General features: G+C 41.9%; 2 protein-coding genes across 14 annotated transcripts in view; one reads left to right on the plus strand and one right to left on the minus strand.

The window, feature by feature from the left end:
* Positions 1–12,060, plus strand: part of mkln1 (muskelin 1, intracellular mediator containing kelch motifs) — a 159,138-nt gene that overhangs the window by 119,216 nt on the left and 27,862 nt on the right. The gene's annotated exons all lie outside the window — the stretch shown is intronic.
* The window catches only part of LOC144069249 (ankyrin repeat and SOCS box protein 13-like), a 91,185-nt gene that overhangs the window by 56,382 nt on the left and 22,743 nt on the right, over positions 1–12,060 (minus strand). For all 10 annotated transcript variants that reach the window (XM_077594486.1, XM_077594485.1, XM_077594483.1 and 7 more), the window contains one exon: positions 6,643–6,770. The gene's annotated coding sequence lies outside the window, so the exon portion shown is untranslated. The remainder of the gene's footprint in view (positions 1–6,642; positions 6,771–12,060) is intronic.

Genomic DNA, 12,060 nt, shown 5'->3' on the forward strand with positions numbered 1-12,060 from the left:
AGCGGCCCGCGAACCAAAAAATTAGAGGTAACATTGCTCCCTGCTAACCTGAACTGAGCGTTTGTGACAAAAAAAAACAGGTCGGTTATGTTCTATCTGGGTTTCGGTTGTGGGGCAACAAATGGGAAATACTTTGAAAAGTGGACGTCGAACTGTTAAATAGGACATCCTTCCTCCCTCATTGAAATTCCGACTCAGCCGTGCAAAGACGCGAATGTCGGCCACGGGCTACAGGTATTGGCTCATCAGATCATCAGATCCATCACCCCCGAGCTCACCGCCAAAGCAGGTGTGGCGTCCTTTGAAAATGACCACAGTCACACAAAGCATTATCTGTCTGCTGCTTCATTTAAAAGCCGTTTGTGTAAACGCAGTACTAATGGAACTTCCAAGTGACCTAAAAAAAACCAATAACACCACCATGTTTGTTCCCGTTACCATAGCAACTATCAGCACGACACAAGTCCACATAGACAATAGAAGTCGGGCCACTACAGATGGAAAGTTGAAAAACAAAAACAAGCACAAGCTCGTCTTTGTGAGCTAAGGCTTCAAATGGTAGAAGCCCCGCCCCCCAATACCCCACATCAAAAAAATGCCAAAGCAATATTTCACCAGAGACAGGATTTATGGCCATTGGCGGCGGACATATTGCGGACCAATCGAAGGGGGAGCTTTTCATTTCCTATGCACGAGGATTGTTTGCAGCTTTGCGTTTTTGAGCGCTTTTCTTCTCTTTCTCAAAACAATCAACAATCCTAATCTCATGACATCATAGCCCCAACTTTTAGACTTCATATCACAATAGAGCTCGAAAGAACGGCCGCCACGTCAAAACGCTATTTGGCATCTTGGCGGTTGCATAACGAGGAATCCGATGACCTGATTGTCGGGGAGATTTATGAGCCAATTATGGGTTGTCAATGGAGCATTTTGGCAGCAGCCGAGTGTCAGCATACCTTTAGCCGTCGCACCGCCGCGTTATGTAAGGGAAATATTTGAGGACACAGGCTAATAAAATTGAGTCTGGAGTGTTCTACATCATTTTTTTTAGTGTGCGTGTGTCTTATAGTAGGTTTAAAGTGCTGCAGATCTGGAAGGAATCCATCTTTCTACGTGTATCTTCAATAACGTCTCTTTTGGAGTTTGATCCCGTGTCTTTCAGTCAGTCCAAAAGCAATATGTGGGTTGGATTTATCATTTCAGAAAATGTCTTAATATCTAACCTCGGGATGAAGGACTAAAAGATCCGCATTAAGAAGACAGGACGTACAATACCGTCGTATCTGTTTGGAAGATGTGTGGTCGACAGCATCGGCTTTGTGGATAAAACAAAGTTAAATATCTCTTGCTGACTCATTTTAAATAATAATAAAAGTCAATTGAAATCGTTGACATGGGAAAATTTTGCTAGACTTCCAGTTCTTGATCTTTTTTCAAGACATAGCGCGCTACTTGGTAAAAGACGGTCATTATTCTTTTTTGTTTTGTTTTGTTTTGAAATTGAAAACAGTGTTTCAAAACCAAAAATGATTTTTGAAGTCAATCCAAAGGCACTAGACATCCTTGCTGTTGTTCCCAGGCAGTGGTGATTAGTGTACTAGAACGCCTGAAAGTAAGCCAAAGCTGTGATGCAAAAGGAAACAACGAATAAACCGTGTAAATATTTAATTTCCTGGCAGATTGCTCCAATGGCAACACAAATAAAGGACTGCTCAAATTCAATCTTACATCACAGGTTGAAAAAAAGGGTAAATAAGGGATTCGCATTTGGCAAGAACTGACCGTAACGCAATGGTCTAATTTAAAAACAAGGTATACAGTGGTACCTCGACCTGTCTTTTTTTGCCGCATCTCTTTCGTGTATAATAGATATCAACGAGCACTGAACGATTTATTCAGACGAGTTTCGACCAGGAAACGCACAACGCGCATGCACGGGCAAAAAGAGGGCTTTCTGGGTCATGAAGTATACTCGTGCACACAACACCGATAGGCAATGGCACCCTTTCTCAGAATAAAACCTCATTACCCACAATCAATACGTGGGTAGGCTGTTATTCCGTCCTTAGCCTGTTAGCTCCCGCGATCGCTCATTCAAGACTACTTCTCGTTGGCAAGTGGTCGTGTGTTATCCTATTGTGAGGACATTTGTGTGCATCATTTTGGGAATATTTTGAAGGGAATACAACAGCAAACAGCCCATCGATAGCGAACGTGAGGGTGGAGGCGTGGCAAACAGCTAACCCGCCCAGAACGAAGGTAAAAAAATTAAAACAAAATTAGATTCAGTTTTGTGTAAAGTTACATTAAACGTATGTTTGAGTGTGTCTGTATATATTAATCCAAGTTAATTTAAACGTGTTTGTTCGTTTACGAGTGCCGTGGATAAAGGGTTTTTTCAGAGGGTTGGAACGAATTCATTTGTTTTTAGTTCATTTCAATGGGAAACGTTCGCTGGAGTTACGAAAAGCTCGACATACGATCTCAGTCCCGGAACGGATTAAGATCGTATGTCGAGGTACCACTGTACTTAAAATCTCTCTATTTAAGTACACTGCTGGAAAGGATCAAAGCAAAGATTTCCATTTGCGAGATGACAAAACCTTGAACAACCGGCATGGCGCAATTTACATAAGACATATCCTCACATAAAGAGCCGAACTCCGAATAGATCGAGACCCTCAACGGCGTGGTCCGTTCTCGCAAGTAAAGCCAAACCAGGCCGCACAACAAGTCTTCCAGACAGACTCCCAAGTCAGCGAGGGTCCTTTCATTGGAGACGCCAGCCTGCCTGCTTTTCAGGGACTGCTAATCCTCCATTAAAACACGGGGACTTGATGTCTGAGGGGGGAAATTAAGCCTCCATGGACCCATTTTGCCTTCACTACGTCACCTTAGAAGCAAGAAGTTCTTTCAGGACGGCTTACAAAGGAACCCACGCGGGGGACATTCACCATCTTAGCTGGCAACCAACGCCGCCGAAGGCCCGTGGCCGTCAACGGCGCAGAAACACCGTCTTCCAGTGGCGTTTTAAAAGGCTTTCTCTGAAGTTCTTGCATCAGAAATACTTAACATGTTAGCAGACGTCAAGCCTAAGCCGCGTCTGGCCGATCCCTGAACCGTACGTCCTAAATCACGGTCGCTCGTAAACTCGGGTTTGAAGGATGGTCACTTGCAGGTGGTCGCCACATGTCACGGGGCTAGCGAGTTCATAGGTGAAAGAAGAGAGAGGAGAGGGAGCCCTTACTAGAAAAAAAAATACAAAATACGTGACGCTGGTCGAAAGAACGAGGGAAAGCAAAAGAGCCAAACCCCATCGGTGAGCTGTTTTCCTCAGAAATACTCTGAACTGTCAACAACGACACGCCCCGGGATTGGTTTACAAATATGACGTAAAGCGGAAAAACTTAAGTGGAGATGAAAGAGCTCCAAGGCATTTTGCACATCTTTCTGTAAGTCAACAACGATGCAATCAAGAAACTTCCCAAGAAAATCTACTTTTAGACTTCCGACATCTGGATTTGGCTCTCTTTTTTACTAGCGTTTCTACCAAAGTCAAGTTCATGGTCAATTCGTCAAACCCGATCTTAAAATTCAAAAGAAAAGGCTTCGTTCCGATGACGTTCGCATTCAATGCGAGTTCGCAACTGGAAATATTCTCGTAAAAGATTCCAAAGCACAGCCCCAATTTTTTAAAAGTACGGTTGCGCCAGGTGATATCCGGCCACAATAAGATCACAGATCTTCGCTAATGAACCAAAGTGGGTATTAAAAATAGGTGGAAAGATGGTGGAAAACTAGCCCCAGCTGATTCGGGCCGGCAGTCTGGTCTCACCTGCGTCAAACGCAGTCAGTGTGTTTGCGTGTCAAGGCCTCGCTCGCTCGCTCGCTCGCTCGCTCGCTTGCCAAGCGTCTGGACCTCATCCAGCACCTGAGGGAACGCGGCCAGTTATACAATCCGTGACTCAGGCCCGGTGCTGGATTACTCACGCCTTTGCACCGTTTTCACACATGACAGCAAAAAAAGGCAAAAAGTAGATGCTTGCCAACAAATTGCGATAAACAGAGAATGACAACAACAAAAAACATGGCCATGATGGATGCCAATCTGAAAAACGGAACATAAACTGTAGGTATTTTGAAGGATGATGCTTTGTCTGATGATGAAAAGCATGCATATCCCCAAGTTGGTCATTTTAAAGTACTGTATTTTCACGACTATAAGGCACACATAAAAGTCTTAAATTTTCTCCAAAATAGACAGGGCGCCTTATAATCCAGTGTGCTTTATATATGGACCAATAGTAAAATTGTTATCACGATAAAATAAAATAAATCAGTGGATAGAGTACACTATCCTCTACAGCTCTCACAACTACGGCAAGCAGCCCCCGACTCTACTATTTTCACGTAGAAAAAGTATTGCGCAGTGACTGCTGGGATATATAGTTCTTTTGTCAAAACACCCAATGGATTGTGGCCTGGACATCGACATCAACACAGCTTTACGAAGCATGGAAGACAGCGTTGGAATAGTTACGCTAGCTACTAGCTAGCTACTATTTGCGAATGGATTGTGGCCACCTGGACGAATGTATAAAACTCATCGTTTTCGATGACTCATTTGGACAATTGTTCAATTCGGACACAGAAAATGAGGACTTTGATGGATTTTTACCCACAAATGATGACGTGAGTAAGTTGTAAAATGGCTAAATAAAGTACAACCCAACTCACTTTTGCTTCCGTTGCCTTTTTAAAAACGTGTTTTTAGCGTGTATGTTTAAGCTGGTGTATGTTTTGCCATGCCTGGCTGCGTCTATAAAAACGGTGCGTCCTTTGTGTGTGTCAAATACAGAAATAGCACTCGTTACTGACACTGTGGCTAAAAATACGATGCGCCATATAGTCGTGAAAATACGATACCCCAGAAATTCATATTTTTGTAACGGTGAGATACATTTTTTTTTTACTAACGAGGAAATCATTTATTTCCAAAGGTGCTGTTACTTTTCAATCCGTTTTATTTTCCAAATGATGCCTGACTTGAAGCCACGTCACTTGACTTGAGTCACACTCCAATTAGGCTAATGATACCTTACATTGCATTTATCAAGGTCACGCAAACTTGTGCATGTCAGCTCCACCAATAAGAGCTATTTTCACCCAAAGTCTTAACCCCGCCCCCCCAAAAAATCTATTGAAATGTAAACCAACCCTGCTTAAAACACAAATCCACCCAAATCTTAACAGTTCTACCCGAAATTGCAATGATTTCTCTCTTCCAGATGGCGCTCGCTTTGAGTCATCGGCCCGCCATGACGACAGAAAAGTTCAAAGCCTCGTCCTACCTGTGCACACCTGGCTCAGGTTGCATTCAAGGGGGGGTTGCTTTTAAAGCAACTTGTCAAAAAGTTAAGCCCATCTTTTGTCCACCCGCGTGTTTCTGCACGGTGGCTTTGACATCATCTTTTGTGTCTGTGACAGGCGAGTGACGAAGAAAGATAAAGACCAGATTAGTGAGAAAAAAATGGCCGGCATCAGTACTCATTCTACAGCTGTCAATGGCAGCTACTATGCATGAAATGATCCGGAATGGCTGCTAAAGGGACGTCAGATTCCAAAGTCGAACAGAGAGAAAGTTGCAAACTCAAGTCAAATCATCTTATTGACAAGCAAAAGTCCAAAAATCCTCTTCTGACAACATGACTATCTTATTTTGTTAAGTGCATCAGATCAATTTCCTCTCATCAATACTCAATATCAATAGCTTAGAATTCGCACGACGGCATGTTGACTTTTGAAGCACTTTTCCATCCGAGTGGTGTCTAACACGCCGTGAAGACACGAGTAAAAAACACCTGCACGACGCGCTGATATGTCAACAAGAAGCACGGCGGTCTGATATTTTCACGCCGCTGATTTTTCCCAGAAAGCCATGGGAGTTTTCCCGGAATCCCGAATGTCACCAGCTGCGACAACAACAAAAAACGACACGTAGGCGCACGGGCGAAAGCGGCCCACACGTGCGCCGCCAGACGTTTCAAATGAGACTACCGAACTACCGAACTACCGAACGTACGGCGTGACGTGATGACGCAATTTAAAAGGTGAGATGAACGGGAAAATTGAATGTGAACATGTGCTAGAGTGGAAAGGGGAATAAAATTGCAGAAGAAAAAAATGCACACTTGACTTACCGTATTTTCACGACTATAAGGCGCACATAAAAGTCTTAAATTTTCTCCAAAATAGACAGGGCGCCTTATAATCCAGTGCGCTTTATATATGGACCAATACTCAAATTGTTATCACGATAGAATAAAATAAATCAGTCGATAGGGTACACCATCTCTCACAACTACGGCAAGCAGCCCCCGACTCTACTATTTTTCCCGTAGAAAAAGTACTGCGCAGTGACAAGTTTTGATAAATCTAAACTGCAGGACGTCATGTTTCCAGTCTAGTTAGAATAAATATCGAAAAAAAGACCAACCTTTTTTGGTCAAATAACCTCAAATTCTTAGACTTTCCCAGAAAACGTCAATAATCTCCCGTTAAGGCTACGTCAACGAGGGAATACATTTCAAATAGGACTGGGCTTGTAACGTCAAACACGTCAGCGGTTTTGAGACTCACCGCAAAACGCCATCCGGCGGCGCGTGGAAGTGGCGGCCGAAGCGTCCTCATTCCTCGTCTCCCGCCCTGCGTCACGTTGGCCGATTCGCGGCCGCGGCGCTCTGCGGGATTAGCGTGTAATGGCCACCCTGTAGGGAATAATTATACGGTTAGCACATTTTTATCTTGGCAAAGAATTTTCTGGGATGAACGTGAGGTGAAGAGGACGACAAAAGCAAACGAGTTTTTGCACGGCATTGTGGGTAGGCCGAGCCCCTCCCTGTCAAAAGGAATAGGACGTCTACCCCATTCAATGGCAGTGAAGGAGTTAGATTAGATCATTTTATTCATCCCGTATTCAGGAAATTTCACTGTCACAGTAGCAAGAGGGTGAGAATACAGACACAGCAAGACATTTTAGACATAAATAGGTAAAAAACAAGTTACCGTATTTTGCTGTTTAATATACCCCCCCCCCCATTTAATATACCCGGGTATATTAGACAGCAGGGGTATATTAAATGGCGCACAAACGGGAAGGTACGATCCACTACGCACTCTTTATGCCGTGACGGGGTGCATCAATGTTTTGTAGACTAAAACTACTTACTGCTCAGATTAAAACTACTTACTGCTGAATAAAGTCTGACTTGGAATTTTAATGAACTTAAGTATCTATAATTATGCCCCCATGAACACCATACAAATCTTGCCAAAAAAGATGAGTTGCCGTTTAGTATATTAAATGGCACACAAACGGGAGGCTCAAAAAAGCAAAAGTCATTTAAAATACCCGGGTATATTAAACGGCAAAATATGGTAATAAATGTAATGACTCTTTTCTTAGGTCAGGGGTGTCAGACTCGGGTTGGTTACTTTAGTCTACGACATGTCCCAAATTCTGGAGTGGCCATGTAGTATTTTCAGTTTGCGTCATTGAAAACAAAGCACTATTTTTCGTAACGTCGAACAGAAATGACGGCAAGTTGTCAAAGAAGTCATCAGTGGTTTCTACCAATGGCAGTGAGGCTCAAAAATGCTCCATAGCCAAGTTAAATATTGATTTGACTTAAGGTCAAGAGCAAACACCAGTATTCTGTAAAACACTCCTTAAATTAACAAAATGGGCTTTTGGAACATTTTAATATCGTGGTTAATTATAGCGTGGCATTTTTCTTTTGTGAGTCTGAGTCAAAATTTAGAGGATTTAAAGTACAATGGAGTTATTTTTATGCCTGTGACACATTGCATTGTCTGTTCTTGCCTACAATTAAATGCGGCTCATTCCTAGTGACAGCATTTTATTATATGTTTTATTGCTGGAGTGGATTGTCATTAAGGTGTTATTCACTGATTGGCACACAGCTGACTTGGTGGATCATAAAAAAATGACACATCGATGTAAACCTTGAAAAGTCAGTCAATCATTTTGTGATCACAACAGCAGGTCTAGGTGAATAACTCCATATCGAACGTTTTGTCAATTTCCTTCAAAATGAACTTTTATTACGGGCAACTGTAACATTCTTCAATAATTTTGCTTTCATTCGGGCTGTCACAAAATTGATGCTGCTAAATGTCAAATGGCTCTTCCTATTTTTTGGGTTTGGCTTTTTAACTACGGATGACATCACTCCTTTTGTCAGAGTCCACTTTAGTCGGGGTGCGTGAGCAACACACTAACAATAAAGTGTTTGATAAATGGCTGCCTTGTCATCGTCGTCCGTCAAAATGACAGCCACTGCCGCTTTTCTTCCTGCAGATTTTTTAACTAGGTCTACATTGTCTTCTGTGTCTTATGTCTGTTTTGCTACCGCAACCAAGAAATTTCCCGAATACGGGATGAAATAAAATTCTAATCTAATCTAGTAATTCCCTCGCACTGGCTGATAAAGTTACTGTGTGTGTCAATGGGAAAGCAATCCAGTTTTAGAGTAACTACGGTTGGCCAATTAGCACACACGGTGGCCGATGAGTTAAGAGCAGCCGAGGATTTTTTTGTTTTTTTTACTGGATGAGACATCAGCAGTTTCAGGTTACAAAGCAATCTCGGTGATGTCATCCCTGTCCATATCCATAGCAAAATGCTCGAGGGTGCTATGGTCAAAAGACAAAATACATTTTGCTTTTTTTGCTGGCATTCCGGACAATACGCCACTTAGCTTAAAAAAAAAAAAAAGATCTGTTCTTCATATTTCAGTGTACTTTTTTTGTTCGTATCCCTTTTCCATGCTAGCTTAGTGGACAGGTTGAAGAGTTATAGATCATAACTGTGAATGCATATTGCGGCTTGAGCACGGCCTTACTGTACATGACTGCATGGGGAACTGAATGTTCCGGGCGACCGCGGGCCGCTGCCAGCCAAGAATTTCTAGTCTGGATGTTGTCAACGGAACCGCGCCAATAAAGGCAGTGTTTCCCAACCAGGGTGCCGTGAGCGACGCTCAGGTGTCTCGTGGGAAATTCATACATGGTAATAATCCAAGAGAGAAATCTCAATATTAAGAGATTAAAACTATGGACGAGGAACTATGACGAGGTTAAAATTGAAATATCAATTCATAGATTGTACTAGAACAAGATACAAATCGTAACATTTTGAGATTAACGTCATTGATGTACATCTATGTGTATGTATGTATATATGTGCTAATATGTGTGTGTAGGTATATGTATAGGTGTATGTACACGTATGTGTATGTGTATATATATATATATATGTATATGTATATGTCTGTGTGTATGTATAGGTGTATGTACACGTATGTGTATGTGTATATATATATTTATATATGTATATATGTATATACGTGTATATATATATATTTATATACGTATATATATGTGTGTATATATATGTATATATAATATATATAAATGTATGTGTATATATATGTATATATATACCTATATGTATGTATGTATAGGTGTATGTACATGTATGTGTATATATGTATATATATGTATATATGTGTATATATATTTATATATATACATATATATATACATATATATACATATGTATATATATGTGTATATATATGTGTGTGTATATATATAAATATATATATACTTCAGAGACACGCTTATTTATTTCTATATTTATTTATGTATTCATTTATTAACTTACTTCTGACCTATCTATTTATGTCTAAAATGTCTATTGCTGTGTCTGTATTCTCACCCTCTTGCTACTGTGACAACAAAATTTCCCGAATACGGGATGAATAAAGTTATCCAATCCAATTGAGTTGCTTATTTTTATGTAAAGTAAACCGGAAGCTCTTTGGTTTTCTTCAACTTTTGTCGACGTTAAGTTTGTGTGAGCACAAAACGGCTATTCTCGTAACGTTAGTAATATTGCGAAGAAAAAAGTCGGAATACTACAAGATTTAAGTCATTTTCCTGTTTTTAGAAGTTGTTTGGTTTCAGGGGCATCAACTTTTGCCGACGTAAAGTCTCTGTGAGCACATGACTTTTTGCGTAAAAGTCAAAAATTAAAATTAGGTTAAAATAAGGTTAAAAAACATTGCATTCATTATTTTAACTGTTCGGGGTCCGCGGACATGGACTTTGATGACGTTAGATCGGTGGGAAAAAAATAGATTTTGGAATCATGTGGTGGGGATTATTTCATTCTTGCTCATAAAACTTTGATGAGAACGACTTTATAATATTAATATAGGTGACATAGTTTTTAATCTGCAATAGGGCGAGTCCCTGACAAAGATGGACGGCCATTTTCTAGCTCACTGCTGAACCCGTATCTTTACCAGCTTTCAAACTAGTTCTTGTTTTCGCGCTTAGAAAAAAAAAATTGGGGAGGGGGTCATCCACAGGTTAGAGTACATGAACTGAAGCTTTTGGCGGGGTTCATTTTGATGAACGGCACGCCACAATCATTGTTCAAGACGTTTTTATGTCCAAAAGGAGACGTGGCAGTGGGTTTAAACGATTGCCCTGCGCTTTGATGTGGGATTAGTGCGGGTTTCCTGCTGGCTTTGGGGCTTCCAGACTTCTCCAAAGGGGCAAAGGGGGAGGTGGCGCCACCTGCTTTGCTCATCAACCGCTTTTTAATGGTTCAAGTGGGAGGGATGGGCAGAAAGGGCTCAAAAAATGGATTTCATGGGTAGCTAGCATACTCTAGTCATATTCTTCATACTATCAACGCTTTTTTAATGCAGCAGAGCCTGCAGAACTGATTGTAAAAGCCTTGAGGCAGATTTCTGACCCTGGCAACAAATAATGGCTGAAATGTGATTGGTTAAATGCTTCAATATGAAAACACACACCTGGAAGCAGTGCAACCAGGGGGAAAAGCAATCAAAGGAAGCTAACAGACAATTTGGAATTATTTAATAAGTATTGATGGACAAAATATAATGTATGATTCAAATATTTCTTAGGCCAGCAGAGAAGGCCTTGAAGGCCCTGACGGCCTGCCACTGTTTTAAATGTTTGCGGTCATTTCGGCAAGGTGCAAAGTCATTTCCGCTAGTTTGGAAATTGTACCGCTCGAAATAAAGCCGATGACATGGTAATTAAAGCATTGTTTTTGTCGAATGACCCGCCGCCGACCCGCCTTGGATGACATCCGCCGATTTGTTTGCACAGAGCTTAGCAACAAAAAAACGGAGCCTAGTTGCGCAAACTTCACGTTTTGTTCTTCCTTGCGTAAGCCGCTGTACTTTTATTCCGGATGAGATATCGCAAGATCGTTTGAGATGGCGCCAAAGTTTCGAAGAAGCGTTTTGATCATTTCGACCGTTGGATGGATGAAGTTTCAAATGACAAGACTTGATGCCGTGAGTCACCATCGGGTTGGGAAATGGCGCTTTCTCTGACAGGATGGCAAAGTGTGAAAGTGTATCGATTTACCGACGGAGAACGTCTTTCTCGTGGGAAGATGGCCGACGCGCTGGCATTATGTTGATGTCATTCACCTGCAGTGTATTAGGGCGACAAAGGCTCCTTTGTGCCTGGGCAAACACATTGCTTCCTGTTCGCCCTCACGTGAGCAAAGTCAATTGACTGCACATGTGGGGAGGATTCGGGGGCGGGGCGGGGCGGGGCCATTCATCAACGCTTCGCCGTGTCGTTGGTCCAGGCGGGAAGGAAGGGAGGGCCAGACCCGGTGACATTTGCGCAAACCCTGGTTTAGGGAAAGTTCGACTGGGCAAATCGGGACGAGTCGCGTGGCGGTCAACGCGTTTCCCAGAGAATGTGGATTACAAAACAAAGCTGTGGCGTCCAATGGCGGGGAATGATTGCAACGATACAATCATAACGTAAATCATTTAACGCATATGTGTCAAAGTGCGGCCCGGGGGCCAAATCTGGCCCGCCACATCATTTTGTGTGGCCCGTGAAAGTAAATCATGAGTGCCGACTTTCTGTTTTAGGATCAAATTAAAATGAAGAGTATAGATGTATATTAAA

This window comes from Stigmatopora argus, chromosome 23, assembly GCF_051989625.1.
Source record: "Stigmatopora argus isolate UIUO_Sarg chromosome 23, RoL_Sarg_1.0, whole genome shotgun sequence".
Lineage (NCBI taxonomy): Eukaryota > Metazoa > Chordata > Actinopteri > Syngnathiformes > Syngnathidae > Stigmatopora > Stigmatopora argus.